Source organism: Panthera onca, chromosome D3 (assembly GCF_046562875.1).
Source record: "Panthera onca isolate mPanOnc1 chromosome D3, mPanOnc1 haplotype 2, whole genome shotgun sequence".
Lineage (NCBI taxonomy): Eukaryota > Metazoa > Chordata > Mammalia > Carnivora > Felidae > Panthera > Panthera onca.
Window position 1 is genome coordinate 79,835,196 of NC_138350.1, and position 23,659 is coordinate 79,858,854.

At 44.3% G+C, this 23,659-nt stretch overlaps 1 long non-coding RNA gene across 1 annotated transcript in view; it reads right to left on the bottom strand.

Moving 5' to 3' along the window:
• Window positions 1-23,659, bottom strand: part of LOC132666076 (uncharacterized) — a 45,105-nt gene that overhangs the window by 13,510 nt on the left and 7,936 nt on the right. Inside the window, exon 2 of the long non-coding RNA XR_009604465.2 lies at window positions 4,125-4,182. This is a non-coding gene — a long non-coding RNA (uncharacterized LOC132666076). The remainder of the gene's footprint in view (window positions 1-4,124; window positions 4,183-23,659) is intronic.

The window sequence follows — 23,659 nt, forward strand, 5'->3', positions numbered from 1 at the left end:
CAGCTCAGAGCCTGGATCCTGCTTCGGACTCTGTGTCTCCTCCTCTCTCTGCCCCTCCCATGTTCATGCTCTATCTGTCTCTGTCTCTGTCCCTCAATAATAAATAAACGTTTTAAAAAAAGAAAAAAAGAAATGTGTCCTTCATTTTATTTGTGGAGGAAAATTCATGCCTGCCATGTTGCTTATTTATGGTGTCTGAAAATATTTTTCCCCAAAGAACTCTAATTCAATAAGCATGTGCTTTATTTTCTCAAAACCAAGCATTCTCTCTTAGTCTATTTTTTACAGTTTATTTATTTATTTTTTGAGAGAGAGAGAGAGAGAGACAGCATCAGCTGGGGAGGGCAGAGAGAGGAGACAGAGAATCCCAAATGGGCCCTGCACGATCAGCACAGAGCCCGACATGAGGCTCCATCTCAAGAACCGTGAGATTATGACCTGAACAGAGATCGAGTCGGACGCTTAATCACTTAACCAACTGAGCCACCCAGGTGCCCATTTCTTAGTCCCTCTAAAGTAAAGCCCAAGGGTGAGGAAATCTTGAAAGGCCCACTCTCTAGGTGAGCGTGTTGCTCAAAAATCACAGGTCAACAACTCTAGAAACAGACCTACCCCGTATATGGTCGGTAGATCTTTAACCAAGGTGCCAAGTCAGTCCAATGGTGAAAGGTCTTTTTAACAAATGTTGCTGAAAAGCAGACATCATCTGGAAAAATATGAACCCCAACCTCCACCTCGCTCCACAAATATAAATTAATCTGTGCTGAATTACAGACCTGAACATAAAATCCAGACTATGAGCTAATGGAAGAAAATATAGAACTCCATCTTTATGATCTTGTGGTGGGCAAAGATTTCTCAGATAGAACCCAGAAACCATTAATCATCAAAGAACAAAGGCAATAACTTAGACATTATCAAGAGTAGGAATTTCTGCTCATCAAAAGACATTGCTAAGAAACTGAACATAGGAGCATGCACAGGCTGGGGGAAATATATGCAGCACAAAAATCTGACAAAGGACTTGAACCCGGAATATATAAAGAACTCAAAGAATTTACAAATGAACAGTAAAGGGATGAACAACCCAGTTTTAAAATGTGCAAGACTTGGAGCGCCTGGGTGGCTCAGCTGGTTAAGCATCCGACCTCTGCTCAGGTCACAATCTCACAGTTTGTGAGTTTAAGCCCCACATCAGGCTCACTGCTGCTAGCATTGAGCAGGCTTCGGTTCTTCTGTCTCTCTCTCTCTCTCTCTGCCCCTCCCCTGCTCTTGTTCTCTCTCTCTCTCTCTCTTTCTCTTGCTCTCAAAAATAAATAAACATTAAAAAATAAATACCGGCGCCTGGGTGGCTCAGTCAATTAAGCGTCCAACTTCGGCTCAGGTCATGATCTCGCAGTTCGTGGGTTCGAGCCCTGCATTGGGCTCTGCGCTGACAGCTCAGAGCCTGGAGCCTGCTTCGGATTCTGTGTGTGTGTGTCTCTCTCTCTGCCCCTCACCCACTCGTGCTCTTTCTCTCAAAAATAAACATTAAAAAATTTTTTTGAAAATAAACAAATAAAATGTGCAAGACTTGAATAGACATGTCACAAATGAAGATACGCTAATGACCACGAAGGCAAAATTCAACAAGGGCAAGAAGGCACACTTCCTTCTGTCTTTTGAAAGCCTTCCCCATGTGGCTTGCTGGTTGGATTTGCTGGTGGGACACAGAAGTCAGAGGGGTTGGTCTTTGAATCCTCGTTACATCTGGGACAGAAGAAGGGTGAAATCGGTCATTCGTTGGGCACATATTCTTCTGTTCCATGGCTATCTTCAGATGGGCTGAACATCTTTAGATGTGGGTATCCCCCACACCTGTCCCTGTCCTCCAAGTCTGTCAGGGTATACAGAAAGGGAGACAATGCAGTCACTGGCTTCCCTCCTGGTCTGACGCAGGGTCCTCCCTGGTCCCACACCTCAACCACTCCACATGTTTGGTAGCTACCTAATACATATGTGTCCCCAAGTTCCTACAGACCAAAGACAGCTGTCTCCTCAGCAAGGAACGTTTGGGGATTAGCACAGGCTAAGCCCCGCGGGCACTTATCCGAGGGCTAAGAGCTCACCGCCATTTCCATTTCTGCCCTCCCTTCCTCTTCAGCCAAGGAGTCCGAACCTGTGTTAAGTGGACTCTCAGGGAATGTGGTATAAACAGCAATAAACACGATCCCTCCTGGGCCTTCCTCAAGGAGCTTGCTGTCTACCGCGGGACAGAGAGCAAGATGACAACACAACCATTTAGCAAAGGCAGCGTATATGGGGGCGGATGTCACTGGGTGGCCGATACTCTGGCCTGGTCTTCAAGGAGAGATGGACAATGAGAGGGAGAGAGGAAATCCATCTGGCTGGTAGCAGAACTCATGTGCGGGCTGAGACGCAAAGGAGGGGGGAGGGTGGGAGGGCGAGAGAGACAAAGAGAGAGAATGTACAAAGCAGGGTGGGGTGAGAAAGGCACCGAGTGAGTGACAGAGGCATCTGGACAGGCGGGGCGCTAGCAAAACTAATCAAACCCTGGCCTGAGACCCAGGAGAATGACTATGGCACGGTGAGTGCCAGGGCCTTGCCAAAAATGTCTACCTCACCCCGAACACCGGGTCCCTGCAGGTCAAGTGTGAGTGGTAACACAAGATGACTGTTTACAGTTGTTAGGGGTGTGGGTTTTGTTCAGATGATCTTACTCATCTCAATTGCTGGCACACAGGTAGCTTTCATTAAGATATTATAGCTTTATTGATGCTCTTCCCCAACTAATTTTGTTTTTCCTCTTTTAGAGATAGCACCTCCTTCCTTCCTTCCTTCCGTCCTTCCTTCCTTCTTCTTCCTTCCTTCCTTTTCTTCCTTCCTTCCTTCCCTCCTCCCTCCCTCCTTCCCTTCTTTTTTCTTTTCTTTTCTCTCTCTCCCTTTTCTTCCTTCCTTCCTTCCTCCCTCCCTCCCTCCTTTTTCTTTCCTTCTTTCCTTCCTTCCTTCCTTCCTTCCTTCCTTCCTTCCTTCCTTCCTTCTTTCTTTCTTTCTTTCTTTCTTTCTTTCTTTCTTTCTTTCTTTCTTTCTTTCTTTCTTTCTTTCTTTTTCTTTCTTTCATATTCCCCTGTTTTTGGAGTGTTTTCATGAAGGTCAGTTCACTGGAGACTCACAGCATCTCTTTCTTAAAGAGGGAGCCTGCGGTTCCGGGAGGCCGGGTGAGCCGCCCACAGGTCACGCGATTAGGAAAGGCAGAGATTAGGACCCGGACCTTCTGTTCTCTACACTGTCTGAGATTAAGACCTCAATCTGCTCAGGCCTTGGACCTGGGTCATGGTCTTCTGTTTTCCTTTGATGTGAACTTGCTGATAATTTCTCCATGCTGAATTGTGTTCCGCAGCCAACACCGAGGGTGCTAGTGCTCTGTCGTAAAGCCGTAACAGCTCTATTTGATAAGACCGCCCGTAATTTATTGCTGCTTTAACCTCTCGGTTGCTCGGGCAACCGGTATCCTGCATTCAGACTTGGACTATTTTAGTTAAGTCTAAAAATTTATGACCTTACAACTGCTCAGCCCATCGCTTTGCTCATGTCCTGCCCCTATGAGTCACGCTGACCCCCTAAGAATTGCCTAGAACTCTAAATCAACTAAGGGCTGTGGCGTGGGTGCATGTGAAGAGCTGCGACCAAGGCAGCCTGACTCATGCACCTGGAGCGGCCTGCCACCTCCTTGCCGAGCTCGTGGGCCAGGACAGAGGCCCATTCCGCACTGATCTTTCAAGGGCCTGCCCTTTACAGCAGGATCACAGTTTACTGCAGATTAGGCAAACTCATTTCACAATAGCTAGGCTGGCACACGGTTAATTCTGTAACAGAAAAAGGAGGCCAATGCCATGGGTGAAGAAACACGCACGCAAACAAACCCACTGCATAAAGTCATCCTGGGAGTTGGTTTTGGCTTCGTCCTCTCCCTCACTGCGGGTGGGACACACCATGTCCTTTGGCTTTTTCGTCTTCTTTATTTAACTGTCCCTTCTCTCCCAACACCCCTTGGCTGGACAACTGTGCTAACTTCTGATCTTCCAGCCTCGGCCCCATCCTGGCACACCATTCACGGAACCGACCTTTATTCGCGATCTGCTCTGTCCTCCCCGCCGGGGACATTGCATAGGTCACAGGCCCCTAGAAGAGAGATACAAATGAGCAAATAATGGCAATGCATTTATTAGACCAGAAGCTCCAAGGACAGGGACCATGTGGGTCGTATTTTTTGTGCCTAGAATTTGTTGAATGCAGAAATGAACAATTTTTGAGAGTTACAAAGTAAACACATGTTCAAAGAGCTATGAAAATCTTCCGAAGACAAGAACTGACTGAGTTGGCAGAGGAAAGGCTGGGCCAAGTAGAGGACAGGGGACACTGCAAGGAAGTGACACTGAGCAGGCTGGTCACAACTTCTGCCTCCTCCAAAGGCCTTCCTGGCCATTCCAGTCCTTGGGGACTCTTCTCTTCAGAACTGGGCACTTTACAATATTTTGGCACTTCATATTCCTAATGGCATTGTTTTCTTTTTCACACGACATGTCATGTGTCCCTAATTAGACTACAGTCTCTTTGAGGGACTACAATTTATTTCCTATATGCATCGACCACATATTCCTAACTTCTTAATAGGATGTATTCTACATTGGGAATGACTTTCTGTACAATTTATTGACTCATAAGACAAAAGGAATGCTTCCCTTTAAATATCAGTTTCTCTGGGACCTGTAATTGTCAATTTATAAACCTTTAATTACCTGTTAGAGTCTGGGATGGGATCAGAAAGAAATTTAAAGGGTCAAGTATCATTACCAATTGTGGATCAATTAGAAATGCAAATAAACTATCTTTGGGTAAGTCAAAGGAACACCATTACTTGATTTACTCAACACTTTGATTTCAAAAATACGCTGCCCCCATTAAAAAACAAATAATTTTAGATAGGTTTTAATATGCATGAATACATTATTTGTCAGTTTTTTAGCAAGCAATATATCACTGAGATCTCATGAATATAAATATAGCAACTGACCCCAGGTAGCTGGCATAGAAACCACTTTTGAGAATTTAACTCTCAGAGGACTTTGTTCTTAGCATTTGTGGGTGCCCACATTTTTTTTTAACAGTTCCAAAATAATTTACTTTTGTTTGATTCTCAATGTAATTATTAAAAGACTCGGGTGATTTCAATATGTGGTATTTAAAATCCAACTTAAAGGGAATTAAAAAATTAGAACTCATAAGATTTAAATCTTAAACCTTAGTTATCATGTGTCTGTTTATAAAAGAAGAGATCCCCCCCCCCCCCTTTCTTTAGTCATCTCAACTTAAGTAGACTATTGCACAAATGCAACAGTGGCATCCTGTGGCTTGGCCTGTGAATGACAAGTGCATATCACAGTTGTGGCCTTGGCGGGGGAGGGGGGGGGGGTGGTTTGTATTTATGGCTACACAGAAGTACAGAATCAGTACAAAGAACATGACAATGCCAGCAGAAAAAACAACCATTCATTATTTTTAAAGACCTAAAATCATTATAAATGAATCTTCATGGTCTTTTATCTTTATTTCATGAGGATGAAGTATATATATAATTTAAAACTGAACTGAAAATAAAGCTACAGAAATTTGCTTATTGGGTTTTTTTAAAGCTTATTTTGGAGGAGAGATTTCTCTCTGTAATTTATATATAGGGAGTATGCCATTATTTCTCTCATGATGCTATCACAACATCCTATAATGGACAGATGAAATGGTGAGTTTGTCTTTCTCAGATTTTAGAAAAGGAAAAGAAAAGAGGGAGCACACGTGACAAATTATAATTCCTACGTTAAGTGTGGGAAATGGAGTAGAAGAATCCAGACCAACCATTAACAACTGCCAACTTTTACCCCCCAGAAACAAAATGCAAGTAAATCTTTGGTGTTCTTTGATTGACACACTCAGTGGCTTTTCTCTCTAACCCCAAATGACATCACTGTCATAGCTTACTGTAGAAGCTTCTAGCTTCTCACCTTTTTTGTTTTTTTTGCATTTTTAACGTCTTCATCAATAATAAATAATGTTGCTTTTATTTAAGATTTTATGTAAATAGGATTATGGTGTTCATATTCTACAAGTTTTGCTCTCAAGATGCAATCGAACTCTCATAAATGCTCTTGAGTGAAAAAATTTATAGAATATGAATACCATAATGCTATGTATGTAATTTTTTAAATAAGAAAAAATATGTAATTAAGGCATTTGGGTTTACACTTTGGAAAATTACCTGTTCTCATTTTTCTCCCACTTCCCTATTGGGGTGTTTCCATTCTCTTATTTATTTAGGTGTTTTCTCCATTAGATATAAATTCTATGGTAAAATAAACATATTTATTGATTCTTGTTATGGATCCTGCAAATGTCTTCTCCAAGTTTTTTTTTTTTTTAAGTATTATTATATCTAATTTTGATTATGGTATATTTCGTTCTAAAGATGTTTTCAGGTCCAAAGGGGGGGCTCTATGTCAGTTCTTGCTCTTAGCTGCAAGCAATAGAATCCGGTCCGACTGGTTTAAGCAGAAAAGAAATTTACGAGACAGTAAGAAGCTCACACAACGTTTGGGGGTGATGGGAAAAGATCCCTCAGCCTCAATGAAAGAACACCCCCAGAACAAACTAGCTCTTTCAGGAATCCGCCACCTTTCCAGCACCGCCTCTGCCCCTCCACGCCTCCAGGGAGCCAGCCTGCTTCCTCACTTCCGCCCGAGGCCTCCGGTGGCGTCTGATTGGCCGGCCTGAGTCACATGCTCCACTCTGGCCGGGAAGCAGTCTGGGGAAATACTGCTTACCTTGAGAAAGGAGGTCTGCGGGTGTAGGAACTAGCGTAGGGTGCCCCGGATAGCCAGAAGGTCCGGGCGGATTCACGGCTAGCATTTTCACTCTAGGTTGTAAAGATGTTCTCCTGCACATTCCAGTAGTTTCTGTGTTGCAGGTTTTCGTGTAGAGATCTTTAATTCCACCCCACCCCTCAATCTGTTTTTGCATAATTGGCATAGGAATCTAAAGCGCCAATGCTTCCATTCTTTTCTCACTCATCCCTACTTTAACCTCTATCCTGTTCCACTTTCCTGCGTGCACACGGATTTGCGGTGGGCTCTCTATTCTGTTCCCGCACCTGTCCTCCTGCCCAGACCACTGTATTTTAACTTCTGCAACTTGAATGCCTTGATATCTGCAGGGCGACTCCTCGGCTCTCATTGTTCTTTTTCAAAACGATTTTTTTTTTCATAATTTCAATTTTCATATGAATTTTATAATCGATTTCGAAACTCAAATTCTGCAGGGTTTTGTTTGGAATGTAGTTAAATTTAGGGCTAATTAGGCATAACTGACATTTTAGTGCTTTTTACCCATTACTCAGATCTTCTTTTATATCCTTAATAAAATTTTGTAATTTTTTCCCCATTCTTCGACATTTTACATGATGTGTATTCCTTAGGTACTTTTTTTTTTTCTTTTCTTTAAATTTTTTTTTTTTTTAACGTTTATTTATTATTGAGAGACAGACACAGGATGTGAGCAGGGGAGGGGTAGAGAGAGAGGGAGACACAGAATCTGAAGCAGGCTTTCAGGCTCCGAGCTGTCAGCACAGAGCCCGACGCGGGCTCGCACCCACGAACCGTGAGATCATGACCTGAGCCAAAGTGGGTCGCCCAACCGACGGAGCCACCCAGGCACCCCAGGTACTTTTTTTAAAAATTTTTATTTATTTGAGAGAGAGAGAGCGAGAGAGAGAGAGCGAGAGAGAGAGAGAGAGAGCAGGGGAGGGGCAGAAAGGGAAGGAGACATAGAATTCCAAGCAGCTCCAGGCTCTGAGCTGTCAGCACAGAGCCCTACTCAGGGCTGCAACCCACTAACTGGGAGATCATGACCAGAGAGATCATGACCTGAGCCAAAGTCAGATGCTTCACCAACCAAGCCACCCAAGCGCCTCTGTATTCCTTAGGTTCTTTACAGTTTTTGCTGCTATTGTGAATTGACAGATTTCTTTCAATTTTATGTTTTTTTAATTTGTTGCTGAAATATAAGCAAAGAAACACCGAATTTTATATTGCTCTTGTAACCAGCAACCTTACTGAATTCTTTTCATCGCTTCCAATAGTTTATCTGTTGATGTCTATGCATTTTCTACGCCTAAAAGTAGCTTTTCATTTCCTTTCCACACTGCACACATTCTTTTCCTCCCTCGCTCCCTTCCATCCTTCCTTCCTTCTTAATGCATTAGCTAGTCTTCCTGTATAATGTTGAGTTGTGGCAGCGATAATTGCCCTTCTTGCCTTGTTCTTGCTTTTAATGGGAAGATTCCAGAAGTATGTGATGTAACTGCTCTAGGTTTTTGGTAAAAACCCTTTATCAGAGTAAGGAAGTTCCCTTCTATTTCTAGTTTTTCCTAAGAGTTTTTCTTTTAGATAAGAGTGTGTATTAAATTTATAGAACCAGATATGTTATATTATTTATTTTTAATCCGAAACACATGGTGAACTTTCACTGATGGATTTTTCTGATGTTCTCACAATCCTGGGATAAACCAAAACTAGTAATGATCATGTAAAAAATACACTGGTTGGATTTAATTTGCTAATATTTATTTAAGTCTTTTAGTCTACATTTATAAGTGATATTACTCTACATTTTTTTCCCCCTGTACAGGCATACCTCAGAGCTACTGCGGATGTGGTCCCAGACCACCACAATAAAGCATGTATCACAATAAAGTGAGTCAAGTGAATTTTTTAGTTTCCCAGCACATGTAAGTTATGTTTACACTATACTGTAGCCTGTTAAGTGTGAAATAGCATGTCTAAAAAAAAAAAAGTCATACCTTTATTAAAAAACACTTTATCGCTAAAATATGCTAACCACCACCTGAGCCTTCAGCGAGTTATAATCACTGATCACAGATCATTATTGTAACAAATACAATAATGAGAATGTTTGAAATACCAAGAAAATTGCCAAAATGCGACACAGAGACAGGAAGTGAGCAAATGCTGTTGAAAAAAATATCGCCAATAGACTTGCTCAACCCAGGCTTGCCATAAACCTTCAATCTGTAAAACAAAACAAAACAAAAACAAACAAACAAAACAAATGCAATATCTATGAAGTGCAATAAAATGAGGTATGCCTGCACTTGTACTATCCTGGTTTCATTTTGGTGTCAAACCCATACTAGCTTTATAAATTAAGTAGCCTGCTACCCTTTTCTATTTTCTGTAATAGCTTCTGTAAGATGGAGATTACCTTCTCCTTGAAGGTGTGGTAAAATTCACTAATAAAGTCGTCTAACACTAGTTAGTGTCTTTTCTGGGAGGTGGTTGGGAGGTATGAACATTTGACTGTCAAATCACTTTTTTTTAATGCTAAACTAGTTTCATTCGGTTTTCCTATTTCTTCAGTTTCAGAAAGATACTTTTTCTAGAAAATCAGCAATTTCATCTGTATTTCCAAATTTATTGACATAAAATTGTACAACAGATTCCCTTATGATTTTTTTTTTTCATTTCTGTTGATCTGGGATATGTTTTTTTTTTTTCCTATTCCTAATGTAATCCATTCATTCTGATTGCTGCATAATATTCTATTGTATAGACATCCACAATTTATTTATTCAAGTATCAGTTGATGGATATTTGGGTTGTTTCCATTCTTCACCATTATGAATAATGCTACTATGAATGTAAGCGGACAAGTTTTTGTAGACATGTTTTCATTTTGGGTGGCATATACCGAGGGGTGTAAATTCCATTTAAACTTGAAAATCAAGGAAAGTGTTACATACTAGCAGCATGCAGGGAAATACTGGTAAAGATGTCAGTCCGCTTTTCTGCCACTGATCATAAGAGTAAAGTTGGTTGAGGGGCACCTGGGTGGCTCAGTAAGTTAAGCATCCGACTCTTGGTTTCCACTCAGGTCATGATCTCACAGTCGTGGGATTAAACCCCACGTTGGGTTCTGTGCTGGCAGCTCAGAGTCTGCTTGGGATTCTCTTTCTCGCTCACTCCCTGCCCCTCCCCCCTCTCAAAATAAACAAATAAACTTTAAAAAGAAAAAAGAATAAGGTTGGTTGAGTAACCAACTTCTGCTCCACACTTCCCCTGCCTTCTGCCAGCATTTCAGTCAGTTGAGATTCTTGTCTTGCCCAGGTGACCATGACCTACAGTCTTGAGGAATGTGAATCCTTGGTGATTCCGCCCATATGGAGTTGATGTAGTCCTTTGTTAACCTCGACCACAGGGCAGGCAGTACGAACAGACACCCTAAGGAGTATGCCCCCAGCTTCCATGAACACTGTTCTTTGTGCAGTAGCTCTCCTTAGCTGCCCTGGATAGGCAGCACCAGCCCTCCAGTGATCACCACGACCTCGCTTTTTCTCTCATGCTTTCATGGCTTCAGGACATTGAAATGCCAGGTAGCAGTCTTAGCTCCAATTCAGGGGAACTGGTGACGGATCCCCTGGTGGAAGATCAAGAGACTCTCCGGCTGTGTGGATTGTGACCTGTGTGTGCTATGGTGCTGGGGTAAAAACCAGACAGGCGGAGCACAGCCGCAGCTCTTTCTAGCATCCGCTGGTCTTCTAACAGTTCCATTCCTATTTTTCTGAGGTATATACCCAAAAGGATCGGAAACAGATGTCACATACACACATGTGTATACACATGTTTGCAGCAGCCAAAAGGTGGGAACAACCCCAAGGTCCACCAGTGGGCGAAAGGATAAACAAATGTGGTACGTGCCTAGAGTGGCATACCGGTCAGCCTACGGAAAGGAAGGAAGCATCGATACGCGTTACAGTGTGGATGAACCTCAAAACTGCAATGCTAAGTGAAAGCAGCCACCACACAAATCATCACTTATTAGATGATTTCATTGATGTGACATATCCAGAAGAGGTTAAGTCCACAGAAGCAGGCAGCAGAGGGTGGTTGCCAGGGGCTGGGGAGAGGAAGGATTGAGGAACAACCACTTACTGGGAAAGAGGTTCCTTTGGGGGGTAATGAAAATGTTTTGCAGACGGAGATGGTGGCTGCACGACATTGTGAATATACTAAATGCCACTGAACTATTCGCTTTAAAAAGGTTAATTTTATGTTGTGTGAATTTCACGTCAGTAAAAACAAACAAACAAACAAAGCCCTCTATGGTCGTATAATCATTGCTCACTTAGATTATTCCCAAGCTATATTTCCTCTCACGGATGATCATTTCTTTGCCACCCCCAGCCCCCCAACTCTATCTTTTATGGATACTCCTTTGAATAAATGTAGGTTTGGAGCTGCTAAGAATTTCAGGATAAATGTTTCAGATCAGATACAAAGATATTTGGAAACAGAAACAAAAGGAAACAGATTGAGTTAGCATTCCTCTTTGATGTTACCTATGTCATAGATACACCTTTGAGACAGCTGTGTTTTTATCGATTTTACAGAAAATAAGTTTGGTTCGTCATAAAATCATTATTTCTCATATGCTTGGAGCCCTAAGAGACACGTGTCACTATGCAGAATCCCTTGATGTAATAATTGATTTAAAGGAAAAATAACAACCTAAATTTTAGATGGTTACACTTGGTCCATTTGGAGAGATTCAGCTCTGTTGGTGGGAGCCACGCCCCCCTCCCCAGGAAAGCTAGGCGCCCTCTTCATAGCGAGCCCCCCTTAAGGATCATAACACAGACCAATGAGATAGAGGCAAACCCAGATATACCTCAATTTGTCACAAGCCTTGTTCTGCTTCTCCATGTTTGGGGTCTGACACATGGTTTGGCCCAACACATTCTTCCCAGTATTTACATCCCAAGGGGAGTTTTAAGGGACACTTAATCCTCATGTTTCTGCTTCATTTTCCCTTAACTCATCAAAACAAGGTTATGAAAGATTGCTTTGATCTCTAACAGGACTTGTTCATGAGAGACATGGGGCCATTACTTTCCAAACAGAAAGCTGCACTCTGCCAAGAGTTCGGGGAGTTAACAGCATGACGTTTGAGCTTCATTCGGGGCACCTGACCTATGAGAGCCAACTGGGTCCTACACTTGGCTCAGGGAGGCCTCCCGCCCTCCAGCCTAAGAAAGCCCATTAATTAACTGTCAGACCAGCTGTGTAACAAGTGAACTTTGAGTGGCTGTGCCGTTTTCTTGGTTCCAGGCCAGAAACAATAGGTATAAAACTTACACCATTAGTGAGACATTTCACAGAGAAATGGGTATTTGCATAATGGAAGGCTGCCTTCCAAATAAAATGTGCATTGCAGGACGTGTATTTTTTAAAAATTAAAATGTAAATAAATCTGCTCACAGCAGCCTTTTTTGGGTTTTTACAAATACCATCTATTCTTGATGAATTACTATGAGGCTCAAATCAGATTCACTGTCCTATTGCTCTAGGAGTTCAATGCCCAAAGTATAAGGATGGGAAGGAAGAATATTATAAAAATGTGACAAAAATTCCTGCTTAAATAAACTTGAGCCTAGGGGTGCCTGGGTGGCTCAGGCGGTTAGGTGTCTGGCTCTTGATATCAGCTCCAGTAGTAATCTCATGTTCATGGGATTGAACCCTGTGTTGGGCTCTGTGCTGGCAGCATGGAACCTCCTTGGGATTCTCTCTCTTCCCCTCTCTCTCTCTCTCTCTCTCTCTCTGCCCTCCCCCCCCAATAAATAAATAAATAAATAAACATTAAAAAAATAAACTTGAACCTATCTTCTAAGTGAGATAATATTATAAAAGGCACTACTAGACTGGGGCATAATTAAAGTTCTTTAATTTGTCAGGAACAGAAACCAAGTCATGCCAGTATGAACAAAAGGGAAACCTGTTGTAAAGATATGGGGGTGTCTTGCAGCAATGAAGAATGAGCTACACCTGATCCTTAGGAAGAACAAGAGTCAGCACGAGGGCAGGTCAGGGCCCCAGGGGCTACGGTTCCTAGCTTTTCTCATTTTCAGATTGAACATAGAATTAAAAACAGAAACCATGTAGAGGATTAGACACGAGACAAGATTCTGTGAAATGTCAAAAGGACAGGCTAGGATAAATAAACATTAAAAAAAAAAAAAAAGAAAAGGACAGGCTAGGTAACCCCCGCTATCGTTCCCCCAAGTGAGGTAGTTAAAATATTTAATGCCCAGAAAAACTCTCAGTATCCAAGCCGAAAGTGGCCTCTGATGTCACCACCTCTTTAACTTCAACACTTGGGCATTTAGCATCTGTTTGAAAATTTCCCACGATGGGGCATTTACTCACTTACTACTTACGAGGACAACCTATTCCATCATTGGACCATATTAAACACAAAAGGTGTTATACTGAAGTGAAATTTGACCACTAGCCTTTGGTTCACTATCTAGACTTTGAGCACACAGAACAATTCTTAAACAACGTACACATGATAATCCTTTATATGTGAAGACAAATCCATATTCTTGTCCTCCTAGGGTTTTCTCCTATTCTAACTAAGCATGTTTAATGGCTTCAAACAGTTTTCATATAATGGATTTTTTTCATCTTGCCCAATCTCTTCTACACTTAATTTAGCCTCAAAAAAAAAAAGTCTTTAGTCTCAAGTGGCCCTCTTAAAATGTAGTATCTAGGATGGAATGTATACTCCGACATGGTCTGGAGAGTAAACTTCCAGACCAAAATTCTATTAATTCTAAAATTAATAGAAGTAAGCTTCTATCAATGTGGCTTTGGATTGCATTCGCATGATCTTGACTCAGATTGTGCTTGTGGGTCATGCATATACCGTTGCTAAATCAGCTCCCCCTCGTTATACTTTTGTGCAATTAATTCTTTAAACATAAGTGTAGATGGTCCAGGATTCAAGTAAAAAAGGAACACTGAGGAATCACCGTTCAGATTATTTTTAACTTTGACCTTGCCTTCCCTTATATTAACTGTCTTCCCAGCACCAACTGATAGGCATAGATTTTACCTCTTATTCCAAGTCATGGATTAAAAAAAAAAAATGTTGAACTGACTTGAACCAGGGACAAGTACAGAGCCTTTTGATCTGGACTAGAAATGTCTCCACCAATTAACACTGAACAGTATTCTTTGAGTACTGGCCAAACACAGGGTTTTTCTGTCTGATGAAGGAACCGTTTCTCTAAATACTAAGATCTACTTTGGGGCCCCTGGGTGGCTCAGTCAGTTAAGCGTCTGACTTCGGCTCAGGTCATGGTCTCACGGTTGGTGGGTTTGAGCCCCACATGGGGCTCTGTGCTGACAGCTCAGAGCCTGGAGCCTGCTTTGCATTCTGTGTCTCCCTCTCTCTCTCTCTTCCTCTCCCTCTGCCCCTCCCCCACTCATGCTCTGTCTGTCTGTCTCTCTCTCTCTCTCTCTCTCTCTCTCAACAATAAAAATTAAAAAGTGTTTAAGATCTACTTTAAAAAAACCCAAATTCTCAGAGTATTATTGTGCCCAGTGAATTATTAAGAATGTGGAATACTCTGTTATGTGTGTTCTTGTATAAGGATATCATCTTGTGGAATCCCATAAAACACTCTTTGGGAAACACTGTTGACCTAATTCTATTATCCTGCACTGTGCAAGTTGCCAACAAGTTCCACTGAGATTTAAATGAGCAGCTTAATCAAGTGCTCTGCTATAATCAATGTATATTCTGGTCTACAGCAAGCTTTGGTTCTTCCAATCTATTAGCTCTATCAAAGGAGGCAATAAGGAGAGAGAGTTAAGAACTGAGCCAAAGGGTTGAAGAATACTAAAGGTATATGTTGGCTGGGAGATTTCACACACATGAGATCCTGGGTCTTAAAGTGGTCAAAACATTCCGTTAAAGAATGAGAAACAGGGGCGCCTGGGTGGCTCAGTCGGTTAAGTGTCCGACTTCAGCTCAGGTCACGATCTCGTGGTCCGTGAGTTCGAGCCCCGCGTCGGGGTCTGTGCTGACTGCTCAGAGCCTGGAGCCCGTTTCAGATTCTGTGTCTCCCTCTCTCTCTGACCCTCCCCCGTTCATGCTCTGTCTCTCTCTGTCTCAAAAATAAACAAATGTTTAAAAAAAAAAAAAAAAGAATGAGAAACAAAGGCTGAATCAAAGGTTGAACCAATTTGCCAACTTAGATCCAGAAAAAGAACCCAAGCATAGAGGTCAGGACAGTGTGGTAAAGTCATGAGCAGGTGGCATGTCGCAGACTATGAGTCTGGAGTTCTCTCCTGTCCAACAAGAGAGTGGACACAGAATTGAATACAAGAGAGGCTAATGTCCAGGAGGGGACAAGAGGCCCAAACGGGTTTCATCTCCATATTTACTGAGCTCACAAGATATTACCCACGTGGTGAACGTGAAGAAAACAAGATCTTACACACGTGAACGTGGGGAAAACAATGAGATAGTAATCATTAACTTGTGTGTGCAAGAAGCAAAGGATCTGAGGGGCAAGTGGAGTTTGTGATAGTATATTGGTCAGATGGAAAGTAATTTGTAACTCGTGATCCCATTACAGCATCTCACTACCTAACTTCAGATGCATTTCCCCCATGGTGGCAGTTTTCCGCCCTAAGCGTGTTTCTAACCCGTTTATGTAAGTAGAACTGATTTCCCACAGGGGCAGCTGGGTTTTAAGCCAAAGTCCTGTGGCATCTGGCTCTACCCTTGAGGGCCAAGATCCTACCTGAGTGGACACTGAACACGTGCCTGATAGAGAGTTAAGAAGCTTCTTTCTCTCTGCCACCTGCTACTATTATGCTGTCTGCCCCAGCAGGGTCTAGCTGTCCTCTTCTAAGTTAAGGATGACAACATAAACTCGTTTCGTTGTGTGTACCTTTATTCTTTTGGGGCTTTAGTCTTCCTGACATTCTTCCTCTTCCTCCCTTCCTTTTCTAGTCATTTTTCATTCTTTCTCCCATTTTGCATCTTTACTACATTTCTATATTTAGTCTTTTACAAGTTCTATACACTCATTAGCACTACATTTGTTCTTGGACCATTTCTACTTAAGCAGCAATATCCTATAGCTGGATTTCTTTGTATAGTGAATGTATTCCTGAAAAAAAAACAAAAACAAAAAGGAATTTCAGAAAGCTAAATGATATTTTTAACACTCTGGGGAGTTTGAAATTTACAGATACTTCCCATGGATACCTTTTCTATAAAACTGCAGAATGCTTTTGTAAGCCAGATGACCTCTAATTTGCCAATTTTGTTAAGTTTGTAAATTTAGTTTTCTTAAGTCATGGTTAATCTAAATCAACAAACACTGCATTTTAAAGTTTATCAAGTAGCAGAGTATCTGGTCAGTTGACCAGAATTAATTGATGTGATTTCATGACTGTGTTCAGTATGATTTAAGTTCCACACTTAGTAAATTAAATGAGATCATTTTATAACTACTCACAGTATTGACTCAGTATGTGATATGCCTGATGGATAATGAATCTATGTTAGCCCAAATGGTACCTTCTCCTGCCCTTCACATTGCTTCTTCATTCAGCAAACTTCATTGATTGTCTAGAATATTCAGGAAACTTGGGAACACAAATGCCTCTGGTTTAATTCACATCGGACAATGTGAATTAGAGTAATTCACTGCCAGGCATCCAATCTTAAATATCTGCAAATATGTTAATTACTAATTAGATGGGGGTTGACACAATCCAAGAAGAAAAAGAAAGCAGACCTATAAGCAGTCTAGAATCAAGCTGGAAAAAAGTACAAATAGGAACTTCACAGATGTTGGCCCTTCCACATGGAAGGGCCAAGAATCAGTGGTGAGTCCACGGGAAAGTGACAAACTTAATTCCAATTCTGGCCATGCCTCAGTAGCCAGGAGAAGAAATAACAACCTATTACAACCTGCTCCCTATGTGCCAGCCACGATTTTAAGCACTTGGCATGTATTGTGTCATTCAGTCCTTACAACACCCTCGGAGGTAGATTCTACCATAGTTTCTGTCTTATAAATGAGACACCGGAGGTACAGAGAGGTCAAGTATCTTGCCCAAAGTTGTAGAGCATGCAAACGGCAGGGCTGGGGGCCATCCAGGCAGTTGGACCCTGGAGCTCATGCCTTGGTCGTTACGGGGCTCAAGTGAGGTAGGCGTTGGAAGTGCCTTGGCTCTGTGAGGGTACGTACACGAGCGAGGATATCATTATCGTGCCGTGTGTAGCCTACAGAGGGCTCTCACCCACACACATGCTCTTGATTTACCCAGTCATAACTTAATCATATGATTTACACCATCCTCTACAGTTGGAACAAGGATACAGCAACCTAGTTCTGGTGTAGTACACAACAGGGAGATTTAAAAAATCCAAATAATATGTGGAGAAATTAGATTTTTCCCTGGGACATGAGGTGATACAACACCTCGGGTCGGAGAGACTTTAAAGGTTCCCCATCCAGAATTCTCCCCCCACTCAACTATCTCCCACACCCCCATAAATCTGAGTGCCCTGGCTGTCTGGATAATGAATTCGAGATGGATACTGATGGATTCGTGCACACGAGACAAGACCTGTAAAATGATCCATTCACCCAGACAACCCTTCACAGCTGATGACAGCAAAGCTTGGGGCATCTTTCCCAAGCACAGATCTAAGCACGGGTCTCTACTGCTGAAAACTCATTAATGGCTCTCCTTTACCACTGGCTAAATTCTCCATGCTGGGCTCAAGGCCCTCAGAGAATTGGCCCCTTCCCACGGCTATCCCGGCAGGGCCTGCAACCTGAGCATTCTAGCGGGCTCCGGGTACCCCTTGCCTCGCCCTCCTTAGCTGCCCCGGCTCCTCCTTGCCAGGCCCAGCTCAGATCTGCCACCCAGGAAGCTCCGCTCCCAGATGGAGCCCCGGCTGGGAGAGTGACAGGGCAGGCCTCTGCCCTGGGGGCAGCAGGTGGAGAAGCCCCCTCCCTCCCCCCTCCTCCTCCTCCTCCTCCGTCCTCTTCCCCCCTTGTTACCTTTGGGCTCTGTGGAGCTGTAGTCACACAGCAGAGCTGTCTCCAAACCTAACTGAGAAGGGAAGGACACCCCATATCCTGCTGGGTAGGGAGCTCACTGGTAATACAGCAAACCCAATTCCTTGCTGGAGCGGAGCAGGGGAGGCCTCCGACCCAACATGCCTCTGACTCCTTCGTGTCATGGCCACATACACCGAGAGCCCATGGACCATTCTTGAGAACCCAGGGAGATGATGGCGAGGTCAAGAACACAGGAGATGGGCAGGTGGGGGTTCTCCTGGAGCTCATTCTTAGTTCGTGCTATTCCCCTTCACTCGCCCTCATTCAACAAGTCATGTCCTAGGCCTTATGTCCCAGAGCTTCAGGCTGGGCGTGAAAGCAAAGACAGGCCCTCTCCTCCAGGACCATTGGGCCCTGGGGACCCAGAGCTACGGGGCTAATCGCTGGAGAGCAAGACACAGGGAGGCACAGAGGGCACTGTGGCCCCGCCACCCAGGAAGTGCTGGAACCAAGGCCTAGGGCAGGTGTGATGTCCTCACGCTGGCCTGGGGTCCATGGGAGACACGTGGAGGGCAGAGGGCCACTCCCGGTCAGTCAGTGGTGAGGCTGGTTTCTCACTACAGCCTAGGGCTTTGCTGTCTTCCTTTTCCTGGGCCATTTCTTCTTCCCCTATCTCTTCTCCATCTCTTCTGTTCACTCCACTTGTCATTGGGGTCCACCACAGAATCCTTCTCCTCCAGGAAGCATTTCTTCCTCCAGTTTTCAGGGGCCTCCCCCTTTCCTGAATGCCAACAGCCACAAGTACGTGTGGCAGAAAATTAAGTGCTTGAAGAAACTGCTAGGTTTGACTTTTTTTTTGTTTTGTTTTAGATCGGAAGCTACTTGGGCGTAAGGGTTACATCTCATACTTCGTTTTATCCCCCACGGTGCATAGCACATTGCCACCCAGCATGTATTTATGGCTGCCAGAAATGCTGCAAAAGGGAGTCTCTCCCTTTCTGCCTCTGGACCTCTTCCTCCCTCCCTCCCTCCCTCCCAGATCTCAGTGGGAAAGAGCACAGAGACTGACATGACCCACACTGAGTCCCCTTTCTTGGCTCGCCCAGGAAAGCCTCTCGGGGGAAGCGTTCTGCAGATGGAAGGCAAAATCAGGCTGTGGACTTTTGGAGGAGGCAAAATTATAATTGGCATTTTTCTGCGGAGTGAGAACTCTGTAATTTAGGATTTTGCCTAATTGCTGTTTAGAGTTCCCAGGGACTGTTTCTCTTCAGGCAGTCATGTGTTTGTTGGAGAGGTGTGCTATTAATGGCTCCGGATCTCCATCCAACTGTGGCTCAAAGGTAAGATGACTCAGACGGGGAGCAGGTCAGTCCTGCGTTCTGCCTTTTCTCTAGAATCCTGATTTGTTGAGCCAGTGGAGGAGACGGAGCGGGGCTGGCGCCATCGAGGAGTTACAAGCACAGATTTGCAGGTGGCGTCTTTGGTCTGTGGCTGCTCCGATTCCAGCTCAGAGCAGCCGGTAGCCAGAGACGAGGGGACACCAGAGGCGGGCAGGGCACATCCACGTTCTCCCTGCAGCTGGGCTCTCCTGGTGTGTGTCCGTGTGTGTGCGTGTGCGCGGGTGAGGCTGCAGCCTGTCTGTTTCTAATCCCCACTGTGGACATTTTGGGAAGCTACCTACTTCCTTTGAACAATCCCTTTCGAGTGCTCCTCAGCGGGAGCAAGAATCAGCAGCAGCTTCCTCGGGTACCTGAGGAGGGATCAGGTGCTATACACCCCCTTTCTCCCTGTGACCCCCATATAGATTCAGACCCAACCGAACCAAGCCCACGCCGTCTCCGTCCGTCTGAGTTTGGGGTACCACCAGCAATCTTTTTTAAAAATAAGGCACACTGAAAGAACAGAAGTTATCTCCTATTTATCAATCATGGGCAAACACCTTGGCAAATGTAAGCTAGCTGCGCTTTCTATTCAACTTTTACAACTGGCAACTCCTTGTGGTTAGAGGTTAAGGCCACAGACGTTAAAGCCACAGGGAACAGGGCCTCCACGTGGGGCAGGGCCAAGCTGAGAACATGTTATCCAACTGTCCTATCTCCTGGGCCATCCCTTCACAGTTGGCCAAACCTTTCATCCAGGTGAAGCCTAGCTGAAGTGAACATTCCGGAAGTTTTGAAAGGGACAAAAGCACTGACGCCTCGCCACAACATAGCAGAGGGTTACATATAGAACGGACACACCGTGGGTGTGGGTGTGGGTGTAGGGAGGCGGGCACTGTGGGCAGGAATGGAGCGCAGCCAGCAAGAGCCGGCTCAACATTGCAAAATAATGGTAACAGTTACTATGTCCTATTTGCCTTCTAGGAGCCAGATGCTGTGCACACATTGTCTTAGTTTAATCTTTAAAGGGGCGCCTGAGTGGCTCAGTTGGTTGAGTGTCCGACTCAGGCTCAGCACATGATCTTGTGGCTCGTGGGTTCGAGCCCCACATCAGGCTCTGCACTGACAGCTCAGAGCCGGGGGCCTGCTTTGGATTCTGCGTCTCCCTCTCTCTCTGTCTCTCCTCCACTCCAGCACTATCTTGCTCTCTCTCAAATATAAATAAACATTAAAAATTTTTTTTTTTAGCAGTGCCTGGGTGGCTCAGTTAAGCGTCCGACTTTGGCTTAGGTCATGATCTCACAGTTTGTGGGTTCGAGACCCAGATCGGGCTCTGTGCTGACAACTCAGAGCCTGCAGCCTGCTTCAGATTCTCTCTTTCTCTGCCCCTCCCCTGCTCGCTCGCTCTCTCTCAAAACTAATAAACATTAAAAAAAAAATTAAGAGGCGCCTGGGTGGCTCAGTCAGTTGAGCATCCGACTTCAGCTCGGGTCATGATCTTGAGGTTCATGGGTTCAGGCCCTGCGTCGGGCTCTGTGCTGAATGCTTGCTTAGAGCCTGGAGCCTGCTTCGGATTCTGTGTCTCCCCCTCTCCTTGCCCCTTCCCGGCTCATGCTCTGTCTAGTTCTGTCTCTCAAAAATAAATAAATGTAAAAAAAATTAGAAAAAACAATTTTTTTAAAGGACTGTATAGGAGCGCCTGGGCAGCTCAGTCTGTTAAGCATACGACTGGTGGTTTCGGCTCAGGTTATGATCTCAGGGTCCTGAGATCAAGCCCTGCATCGGACTTTGTGTATGGAGCCTGCTTGAGATTTTTCTCTCTCCCTCTGCCCCTCCCCTGCTCTCTCTCTCTCTCAAAAATAAACATTTTTTTTTTTAAAGGACTGTATAAAAGTGTTACCATCCACTCTTATGGATAAGGAAACAGACTCAGGTAACATATTAGTTTGCTCAGGCTGACTTAAAAAAGAACCACACACTGTGTGGCTCACCCAACGATTTCTTCTCTCACAGTCCTCGGGCCTGGAAGTATGAGTTCAAGGGGAAGTGGCACCATGCTCCCTCTGAGATTCTGGATAGAAGCCTGCCTTCCTCTTCCTAGCTGCTGGCGGTAGCTGTGGATCCGTGGGCTTCCTGGTTTTGCAGTCGCCGTCATTTTAGCCTCTACCTGTGTCCTCCTGTGGCCTTCTGCTGCGTGTCCTGTCTGTACCTTCTCCTCTACTTGTCAGAACGCCGGTCATATAACTGTCTCCCTCTCTCTCTGCCCCTCCCCCACTTGTTCTCTCTCTCTCTCTCTCTCTCTCTCTCTCTCTCAAAAAAGAAATAAACATTAAAAAAAAATTAAAAAAAAAAAAAAAGAACCCCAGTCATATTGGATTAAGGACCGACCCTACTCCCGGAAGACCTTATCCCAACTAATTATACCTGAATGACTATTTCCAAATAAGAAACATTCTGAGGCACTGGGGGCGAGATTTTCGACACCTCTTTTGCAGAACACAATCCGATCTACGACACGAAGTATCTTTCCTGAGGGAACACTACTAGCAAGTGCACAGAAAATCTGAACCTAGCACTGACTCCCACTTTTTCTTTCCCATACACTAATTTGGGCAATTGCATTAAATGACGCGTGTGAGATGCTCAAGTTTGTTTTAGCTTTGTATTTTCTTTTTTTTTTTTTTTTAATGTTTATTTGAGACAGAGAGAGACAGAGCACTGGTGGGGGAGGGGCAGGGAGGAGCAGAGAGAGAGAGGAAGACCTAGAATCCCAAGCAGGCTCCAGGCACAGAGCCCGACCCGGGGCTCCAACTCACAAACTACAAGATCATGACCTGAGCCGAAGTTGGACACTGGACCAACTGAGCCACCCGGGCTCCCCTAGCTTTGTATTTTCTTATCCACAACCTGCTGGTCCCTGCAATGGGAAGGCAAGAAGGAAGACGGGGGGTAGGACCGAGGGGCTGAGTCAGACTCGGGGACTGTGTCTGGATCAGAGGCTCAGTCAGGAAAACAAAAACTGTAGCTAAGTATTTCAAACGGAGAAGAATACAGGAATGTGGTTTTCAAAGTGTCAGAAGGACTAAGGGAAGAGAGAGAGAGACACGATTAACAGGAACAAAAAAAGAGAGACTATGGTGGGAAGTCGCATGGGCAATATGGCAGCCTCGGTCTTTGAAGAAACGTCCCTTATCTAACTTTATAAATGTATGGCTAAGGGAAAGGGAAAGAAAGGGAAACTGTTAAAGCCTTGAAAGGATGCATCCTTCTGACCTTCCAGCTTGTGTGGTCCTCGGCTCTATCCACTGCCACCAGAGCTACATAATCTCTCAAAACCCAAGGTCTAGAACGCTGTGGAGAGCTCATGCCTGTGAGGTGAAAGACGGTCAGATTGGAGATACCTACCCGAAGCCAAGACCTCTGATGAGTGCCACTCTTGAACTAGAAAGAAACCGCCAGACAGAAGAACAACAAGAACACTGGCTTGTCTAAATCTTGGCTCCGGATGAAGCGAGAAACCAGAAGTCTCCCATGAAGTCTCCCCAAGAAAATCTCCCGAGAAAGCTCCTAACCACAAGCCTACACTCCCGTGTGGTCTGTGGCCACAGTTCATAGTTTTCAGGGGCCCCCAAAATACTAAGCCCCAAATTTTGCTTAAGAGGATTCCAGGCCAGTAGCAGCCTGGGTGGCAGGCAGAAGCAAACATGAAACCTCTCTTGAAGGAACACACTTCAAATCCAGATCTACCACAGGTACAGTTCCAAGGAACAGGAGCTCACCACACAGATCGGCAAACATTGAGGAAACTAGTCACCATACTTGAGAGGCAACAGAAACAGTGGCCACAGAAGGAGTCGCGAGACGGGGACAGGTGTTGGAATAATTAGAGACGAGTGATGAAATTGGTGTGCTTCATGTTCACATAAATAAATGGACATTAAAATAGAATGATGAAACAGAAGGCCGTCAACAGTGACTCGGCCTTGTCTAGGAGGTTTCCATCGCAGTGGGAAAGTGGAAGTTGCCTGCAGACAAGGCCCTTTGTGTTCAGAGGAGCCTGAGTTTCTCCAGAGGGTTAAGGTGAGGACCAGCTGCTCGGTGCGGTGTGAGTGGGTGTGCTTTTGAGGGCTCAGGCAAGTACTTCCCCTTTAGACGTCTCCAACCGGACATGATTAGAGAGATGCTGAAAAAAGAGAATATTTTGGGGGGCCAGGGAGATGTTTTACGTAAAGAGAGAGAGGAAGGGAAGACATAATATATCAATATGCGGGCACCATAGGTG